Genomic DNA, 8,623 nt, shown 5'->3' on the forward strand with positions numbered 1-8,623 from the left:
AGCAGCCAAATTGATCCTTCCTTAGAAATAGTCACTAAGAGGGACTTCCCTGGCGGTCCAGTGGTTGAGACTTCACCTTCCAGCGCAGGGCGTGCAGGTTCGATCCCTGGTCGGGGAGCTAAGACCCCACATGCCTCGTGGCCAAAAAAACCAGAACATAAAACAGAAGCAATATTGTAACAAATTCAATAAAGACTTTAAAAATCGTCCACATCAAAAAAAATCTTCAAGAATAAAAAGCCCTTCATAGTGTTTAAACAATGAAATAGGTTATTAAAAAAAAAAAAAAAGAGTCACTAAGAACCTTGGTGTTTATAAACAGAATTTGAAATTAAGGATAGAGCCAAGAATCCATGGCCAGTTCAAAACAAATTTATCGAATATGTAGGTTTAATGCTAAGAACTACGGTATCACATCAAAGCGTCAAAACGAAGAGGAGGGGCTTCCGTGGTGGCGCAGTGGTTGGGAGTCCTCCTGCCGTTGCAGGGGACACGGGTTCGTGCCCCGGTCCGGGAGGATCCCACATGCCGTGGAGCGGCTGGGCCCGTGAGCCATGGCCGCTGAGCCTGCGCGTCCAGAGCCTGTGCTCCGCAACGGGAGAGGCCACAACAGTGAGAGGCCCACGTACCGCAAAAAAACAAAAAACAAAAAACAACAACAACAAAAAACAAACCAAGAGGAGGTCAAGTAATTGAAGACTGAACAAGTCCTGGAATCTTTGCAGTGTTCTTTCTTGGTTCCTTACTGAGGATGGGCAAGCAGGAAGGGGAAGCCATTGTACTGAAGTCTCCAGCAACGGGTGGACCCACTGGGAGCTGGGACCTGCCATGATAAGACCAGGGAAGGACAGAGGACCTAGAGGTGTTTATGACCTTTCACCTTAGGACTGCATCCCATGTCCTTAGAAGGAGTGTCAAGTAAGGGAATTCTTTTATGTTCCACTTTTCATATTAATCAGGAATCTTTGGACTCTGTGATTTTTTTCAGAAATTTCATATATCTGTCATACTTTTTAAACCGTCACAATTTCTGCCAATAGAGAAGTAGCATAAAATAGAGATAAACAATATTCTCCTTTTCAGTTAAGCAGAAGAGAAATTTGAGATTGAAAAAACAATTGGATGACTAATCCATCATCTTTTTCCAAACTTCTCCCTTGCCTCCATCACTAGGGGTTTGGAGGGAGTGGTTGTGTGTCATAGTTTTGGCCAAAAATGTGTCAGCAAAAGTCTGCTGGGGGCTTCTGGGAAATTTGGGCTTTCCTGGTTATATCAGTGGATAAGGCTGATGCTGTCCTTATCCCCCATTTCCTGTCATAAATCTAAGATAGTGACCCTGACATCACAGAGCTGCTGAACCGATACTAGGCCACCTTCCTCCAGGATTCTTGCTATGTGGGAAAAGTAATCCACCATCTGCTAAAGCCACAGTGGGCTGGATTTTCTGTCACTCACAGCCAACTACATTTATAACTGACGCAAGGAGATTTTTATAGGCTTCACAGAAGGGAGATAACTTTGTCCTGAGTTTCTTCTAATAATATATAGCATTTAATTAAAAATAAAGTATTTCCTAACCATGAATATCAGTCTGGGAGCAGGCTGACATAATGGTACGTTAAAGCTACCCAGCACTCACTGAAATCCAATGCAAAAGGAAAATAAAATCACTCACTTCACTCCTAAATTATTCCATTTATTGATTTACCACCAAGTAGAATTAAAAGTAATTCAGAGTTTCTAGAGTTATCTATATTGAGTCTTTGGCTGTTAATCTTATAGAAACTTCGTACCAACTAGTGGTATGAAAAATCCCTATAATCCAAAGATCCTTTGGGTCTGGTGAAACTTTCTTTCTCTCCGATTGAAACGAGATGGTTGTAATCTGTTTAATCTGCTTAGTAAGTCTCTGTTCCATTTCATAGAAGCCAAAATGCCATGGTCCCAAGCAAAACACAGTGTTAAGGCAACTTTCCAGTAACTTAGGGCAAACCATGGACAGTTTGCCTACTCTGAGTGGCGTCCCAGAAGAGGGCCGGCAGGCCCTAGACTCAAACTTCTCAAACTGTGGGCCACGAGCCAGGGGGATTGGATGGATCCTGGGAACTTGTGAGAAATGCAATTTCGGGCCCCACTCCAGACCTATTGAGTCAGAATCTGCATTTAAGCAAGATCTACAGGGATCTGCATGCACGTCACAGAGCGAGAAGCTCTGCCTAAGTGTTCCTCAGCCCTCTTTTTGTCAGACCATCTGGGAAAGTTGGACCATGACGTCTCTGCCTCCAGGGCAGGAGCTGATGGGCTGTGGGTTGGTCCATCCACACATGGGGCAAATGGTGACAAGGGGTGAGGAGGAAAAGAAGGGAAGAAGCCTGGACTTGGGGCTCAGGATGGCCTTTCTGTCCCAACCCAGTGATGCTACTGTTCTATCTCCCAGGGGTCAGCCTGCTACAGAAGCACTCTGTAAGGCAGTATTTCTCAAGCTGTGGGTTGCACGTGTTTCCTTAGGGTCTGGGGTCTTTTTTTTTATTTTTAATATTACATTTTAATTTCAATGATAATCTAAAAAAAATTACTATTACCAGAATCACGCGGAATTCCGAGTATATCCATGCAACACGTGTACTTCCAATGAGGATGCTCTCAGACAAAAATTTTGCAGGAGTTTGAAAAGAGGAAAGTGCTGAGAGAGTTGATTCATTAATCCCATAGTCAAAGTTTTACATTCAAAAGAATCCCCTCTACTGCAGTCAGTACCAAGTTGCAAAAATTCATTAGCAGCAGGCGTAATACTAAATATACAGGGAAGCATTTTCCTACTCCTTATTCAAGCAGTAATTGGTTTTGTTACCCATTTAACACATATTCCAATTACATTGTGACGTTAATTTTATCCTAGAAGGGGACAGTTTTACAGAGCTACTTTTAAGTTTGACATCCATGGAATTCTCACCGATAGTTTTGTTTATGTATAAGATTGTTTTGAAGTAAAAAAGTTTTGAAAATGTTAATACTGTCTTGAAAAATATACTTAGGTGAATAATTATTAGCAGTAGTATTATTGAAGCCACATTAGTACTATGGAAGTCACAAAATAGGAAACCAAAAAATATATAAATTAGAAAGCTGCACTTGAAATTTAATTTCTGCAAAATGGCATCCTTCATCACATTAAAATTGTGAAATTTTAGTTTTGTAGCTTTGCTGATATTTAATTAATACATTTGTTTTGGCTTTTAGTTATATAATAACTATATATATAAGGAACTTTTATCTCATTTTATGACTTTACATATTTAGGTAATATTATAATTAAAATGTCAGTAATGAAGGTCTGTGATAATGATTTTCTTTTAAAAGAGAGGCATCTATTATCTAAATTTGAAAAACATCCCTGTAAGAGGGCTGCTTATCTGATTTTGCCTACTCTGGGATCTAGAATCTAGAATCTAGACTGAGGAGTCAGGCAAGTTCTACCTACAAGTTCTGCCTACAAGGTTCCTCCAGAAGGTTCTGTCATGGGGCATTTTATTAAGAGAACAAAATGCATTGGCTAAAATAGCTGAACTCACCCTGTAAAATAAGCACTATTTGTTCATTTATATTCTGCCTTCTTCCAAAAAGGATTTAGGTAGTTTTCAAATATAAGTAAAATATTGCAGGATAAAAATAAAATAGATGAGAGAAGTAAAGCAAAAAAAAAAAAAAAAAAAAGAGGGTATGAGAGTCAGAGGGAGCCTGAGTGAAGTTGGTTCAGTCCTTCCTCAGTATCCTGGGGATTGCTTCCAGGACCCCACCTTGGATACCAAAATCTGTGGCTGTGCACATCCTTTATGCTGGCCCTTGTGGTCTAGCTGTTAGGGTTCAGTGCCTTCACCACCGCACCCCAGGTTCAATTCCTGTTCAAGGGTCAGGGAACTAAGATCTCCTTTCAGACTGCAGTACCCCCGGACACCCTCTCCCCCAGATCAGTATGAATAAAGTCAGTGCACTAGTAATCACAAAAGAAGTGATATTGGCATGCCTATGTAGCCACTAAGAGTATATGGTATTACCCTATGTCTAACATTAACCAATTAAAATACATGGTCAAATATTACTCTGGAAGTTTCTGTGAGGGTATTTCCGGATGATCTTAGCATTTACGTAGGTGGACTTAAGTAAAGCAGATTACCCTCCATAGTGTAGGTGGGACTCATCCAATTAGTTGAGAGGCTGAATAGAAAAAAGACTGAGTTCCCCCAAGAAAGAGGAATTTGAACTTCAGTATCAGCTCCCGGACCATCCTTCAGATTTTGCACACACATTTCATTGGTTCTACCATATTTTCTATCTCTTAAAGAAAGAGCATTGGTAGTGGAAGAGAAGGTGGAGAGAGAGAGACAGAGACAGAGACAGAGAGAGAAAGAGAGAGAGAGAGAGAGAGAGAGGCCAAATGATATTTGAGTCCCTAGGTCCAGCTCTCCTGGACTTTCGCTTTTACATGAGCCAGTAAATTCCCTTTTTGCTTAAGTTAGTTGGAGTTGAGTTTCTGTTATCTGAAAACAGAGTCCTGACTAATACAAATTTCAATTTCTTTTCTCCTCTCTTTCTCTTTCTCCAAATTCAATGGCAAAGGATAAATGTACTGGTTATTTTTGTTCAGAATAAATATCTCTGGAACTTCCATCTAAAAATGAGTCCCAAGCCACAGCCATATGTTCTCCCTATATTTGACATAACACAATACTTTCTTACATTGGCCTTGCATTTTTAACATTCAAAATATTTTTCACGGAACTTCCCTGGTGGTGCAGTGGTTAAGAATCTGCCTACCAATGCAGGGGACACGGGTTCGAGCCCTGGTCCAGGAAGGTCCCACATGCCGTGGAGCAACTAAGCCTATTCGCCACAACTACTGAGCCTGCACTCTAGAGCCTGAGAGCCACAACTACTGAGCCCATGTGCCACAACTACTGAAGCCCGCATGTCTAGAGCCCGTGCTCCGCAACAAGAGAAGCCACTGCAATGAGAAGCCTGCGCACCGCAACGAAGAGTAGTCCCCACTCACCGCAACTAGAGAAAGCCTGCACACAGCAACGAAGACCCAACACAGCCAAAAATAAATAAATCAATTCATTAAAAAAATATTTTTCACATGTATTTTGTTATTTGACCTTGGAGTTTATTTTTAATGGGCTTTGACCTGTATAAAATAATGCTACCCAGATCCTCCACTAGCTAAAGATGTTGGTGAGTAATCATAACATCAATTGCATCTACCTAGTAAAGTCCATTATACGTGTACATTCAGAATGCCCTGCTTAGAAAGTCCATTTTCCAAAAGTTTAGAAAATTACAGTGAAAGTGAGGCTCAGGACCCACTTTACAATTCAGGTTATAGGACTAACAATAGTTCTTTTCCTTTAATAGTTTAGTTTCTTGTTTTGTGCTAGAAAGAGATCTCAGCTCTTTTCTCCCATGGTTGTTCATTTGTTATTATGAAAAGGTTTATCTTCTCCGTTGCTATGTTCCTGATCTAGCTCTTAAGAGGAATAGATTTCCCTGTATAACATTTCAAGCCACTTGTGTTCATTAACGATGTAGATAATCTTGACATTAGTCAGTTTTGAAGCAAAGCATGCTCTAGAGAGGCCATAGGAGTAAAAAAAAAAAAGAAAAAAATTTTAATTGCTTATGACTAGTCATTAGGAGCAAAGCCTCAAAGACAGCAACACAGAGCAACCAGAATTACTCTACTTTCATATGGAGAAGGAAAAAGACATATGAGTCTTGTGGTTGTATTCAAAAAGAAGAAACTCAGCTTTGAAAACCCTCTTGGTTCCTCCCCAACTTAAAATTTCTTGTTAATCTTTTTAAAAATATTTATTTATTTATTTATTTGGCTGCATCAGGTCTTAATTGCGGCACGCCGGATCTTCGTTGCGGCATGCGGGATTCTCTCTAGTTGTGGTGCGCAGGCTCTAGAGCACATGGGCTTAGTTGCCCCGCGGCCTGTGGGATCTTAGTTCCCCGACCAGGGATCGAACCCGTGTCCCCTGCAGTGGAAGGCACTTAACCACTGGACCACCAGGGAAGTCCCTCTTGTTTCTTATATACACATTATAATGCAATTACTTCTGGCGTATTTAGCATTAGCTGTAAAATACATGAAGTTTCCCAAAGCACAACATATTAATACTTGTAGTAGAGCAAAAAAGAGTTTCGCCAGGCTTCCCGTGTTGCGAATTATTATTATTTAATTTATTATTTATTTTATTTATTTTGTTTTGGCTGCGTTGGGTCTTGGTTGCTGTGCGCGGGCTTTCTCTAGTTGCGGTGAGCGGGGGCTACTCTTCGTTGCGGTGCGTGGACTTCTCATTGTGGTGGCTTGTCTTGTTGCGGAGCACAGGCTCTAGGGCACGCAGGCTTCAGTAGTTGTGGCTCGCGGGCTCTAGAGCGCAGGCTCAGTAGTTGTGGCACACGGGCTTAGTTCCTCCGTGGCATGTGGGATCTTCCCGGACCAGGGCTCGAACCCATGACCCCTGCATTAGCAGGCGGATTCTTAACCACTGCGCCACCAGGGAAGCCCCACGAATTATTTTTTTTTAATCCTGGTGATCGGTTTTAGGAGTTTGTTTTGCCACATTCTAAAAGAATATCCTATAACAAAATTTGTTGGGAAGATTAAAGTAATATTTTTAACCCCAACATGACTGATCTTGGATTTTAATAATCTGAATTACTTTGATGTATTTTGTTTCCAATTTGAAATCTATGCTGTTCTGACTCATTTTTTTCCAAGAGTTTAGACGGAGGCATTTGGATTATATATACGTGTGTAGAGAATTTGGCTGAAATAGGGTTTTTTTGTGACGTATGTTTTTACAGAGCAGAAAATGGTCATATAGTCAAATTATTACAGTCAGTATTATAGGAAGGCAATTACCACACTATCCACTTCCATTCACCCATCTTTCCTAATCGCATCCTCTCTTTCTCACCTGTCAATCAGTTTTCTGCAATGTGTACAAAGCCCTCTCCCAGTTAGAAGATGAGTAGTTTATGAGAATAATGTCTACATAATAATTTGATGTCCTTTTTACCCTAGATGGGATTCTCTCCACTCTAAGCCTTAAAATTGATACTTTAGCAATTTTACAAGCAATTTCTACAATGGCAGCATCTTCACTCTCGTGCAGGGTGATTAGCAGCCCAGCTCTCATGAATTCTGGCTACTATGCGTTAGAGGTCATGCCACACACATTGTCATGAGCTTTTCTTTCTTTTTTTTTTTTGGTCATGTCCTCACCCAAAATGTAAAATAATTTTGCATTAAGAGAGAATTGTGACACCATTTTACAGATGAAAGGACTGAAATGTGACCTGAAACTTAGTCAACATCTGAGTTCTATGTAGAGGCAGATATTTTGCAGACAGCCCGGAAAAGAATAAATAAAATAACACTTAAGTTTCATTAACCCTAATGAAAGTTTCTGAATATGGGTGAAAATGAAGAGTCGGGGATACTCACATTTAAGAATTCTGTTGCGCGCACGCGCCTGAGCATGCGCCCTTGGGCCGCGGCTTGGCACCAGCTCCGCCTTCCGCTTGCGATGCGCGGTCGGTAGAGCCGGTGTATGTGCGGCAGTAACGTGTCGGCCCCCCTGCCCGCCATCGTGCCCGCCGTCCGGAAGGCCACCGACGCGGTAATTTTCCTTCATGGATTGGGAGACACGGGGCATGGATGGGCAGAAGCCTTTGCAGGTATCAGAAGCGCCCACATCAAACACATCTGCCCGCACGCACCAGTTATGCCTGTAACATTAAATGTGAACATGGCCATGCCTTCTTGGTTTGACATTATTGGGCTTTCACTAGATTCCCAGGAAGATGAAACTGGAATTAAACAGGCAGCAGAAAGTGTAAAAGCTTCAATAGAGCAAGAGGTGAAGAATGGCATTCCTTCTAACAGAATGATTTTGGGAGGATTTTCTCAGGGAGGGGCTTTATTTCTGTACACGGCACTGACCACACAGCAGAAGCTGGCCGGCGTCACCGCTCTCAGCTGCTGGCTGCCCCTGCGGGCCTCCTTTCCGCAGGGTCCTATCAGTGGTGTGAATAGAGACATTTCTGTTCTTCTGTGCCGTGGAGATTTGGGTCCATTAGTTCCCCTAATGTTTGGTTCTCTTACTGCTGAAAGGCTAAAAACATTGGTAAATCCAGCCAATGTAACCTTCAAAACCTATGGAGGCATGACGCACAGTTCATGTGAACAGGAAGTGATGGATATCAGGCAGTTCATTGATAAACTCCTACCTCCCATTGATTGATGTCACTAAGAGGCCTTGTGGAGAAGTGCACACCAGCATCATCGTCGTAGAGTAAAACTTTTTCCTGTGCCCAATCTTGAAACCTCTAATGTTTGCAGTGTTAAAATGTTTTGCAAATACACAGACTAAATAAATCTCCTCATGGGAAATTTATGATCATTTAAGTTTCTATGTATGTATTTGTATAATATGATCCAGAATATACGAGTATTAAAATAGGTGAAGCACTAGCATCTTCTCCCAAATGTAATTAAGAAAAATAATAAAATACGGCAACCAGACTTTTTATTACATCACTTGGAAATGATTAG

At 41.4% G+C, this 8,623-nt stretch overlaps 1 pseudogene; it reads left to right on the plus strand.

The window, feature by feature from the left end:
• Positions 1–7,619: 7,619 nt before the first annotated feature.
• LOC113625830 (acyl-protein thioesterase 1 pseudogene) lies at positions 7,620–8,397 on the plus strand (annotated as a pseudogene).
• The last annotated feature ends 226 nt before the right edge of the window (positions 8,398–8,623 follow it).

Source organism: Aethalodelphis obliquidens, unplaced genomic scaffold, assembly GCF_003676395.1.
Source record: "Aethalodelphis obliquidens isolate GAN/ISIS:26980383/991018 unplaced genomic scaffold, ASM367639v1 scaffold16, whole genome shotgun sequence".
NCBI lineage: Eukaryota > Metazoa > Chordata > Mammalia > Artiodactyla > Delphinidae > Aethalodelphis > Aethalodelphis obliquidens.